This window comes from Hippocampus comes, unplaced genomic scaffold (assembly GCF_001891065.2).
Source record: "Hippocampus comes isolate QL1 unplaced genomic scaffold, H_comes_QL1_v1.1 scaffold225, whole genome shotgun sequence".
Classification (NCBI taxonomy): Eukaryota; Metazoa; Chordata; class Actinopteri; order Syngnathiformes; family Syngnathidae; genus Hippocampus; species Hippocampus comes.
The window spans coordinates 266,637-267,437 of NW_017805197.1; positions in this window are offsets into that span (position 1 = coordinate 266,637).

Consider the following 801-nt stretch of genomic DNA (forward strand, 5'->3'; position numbering starts at 1 on the left):
CGTCTCTGCTGATCTTCGCATTGCAACTTCTCGAACGGTTTCTTGATCTGGGGTGGTTGTGCCGTCAGGGGTGGTCGGTGTGCCGTCAGGGGTGCTCATGGTGGGCGGCGTGCTGTCAGGGCTGCTCATGGTGGTCGGCGAGCTGTCAGTGCTGCTCATGGTGGGCGGCGTGCTGTCAGGGCTGCTCATGGTGGTCGGCGAGCTGTCAGTGCTGCTCATGGTGGGCGGCGTGCTGTCAGGGCTGCTCATGGTGGTCGGCGAGCTGTCAGTGCTGCTCATGGTGGGCGGCGTGCTGTCAGGGCTGCTCATGGTGGTCGGCGAGCTGTCAGTGCTGCTCATGGTGGGCGGCGTGCTGTCAGGGCTGCTCATGGTGGTCGGCGAGCTGTCAGTGCTGCTCATGGTGGGCGGCGTGCTGTCAGGGCTGCTCATGGTGGTCGGCGAGCTGTCAGTGCTGCTCATGGTGGGCGGCGTGCTGTCAGGGCTGCTCATGGTGGTCGGCGAGCTGTCAGTGCTGCTCATGGTGGGCGGCGTGCTGTCAGGGCTGCTCATGGTGGTCGGCGTGCTGTCAGTGTTGCTAACGCTGGTAGGCGTGCTGTCAAGGCTGCTAACGGTGGCAGGCGTGCTGTCAGTGTTGCTAACGCTGGTCGGCGTGCTGTCAGTGCTGCTAACGGTGGTCGGCGTGCTGTCAGGGTTGCTAACGCTGGTCGGCGTGCTGTCAGTGCTGCTAACGGTGGTCGGCGTGCTGTCAGTGTTGCTAACGGTGGTCGGCGTGGTGTCAGGGGTGCTACCGCTGGGAGGGGT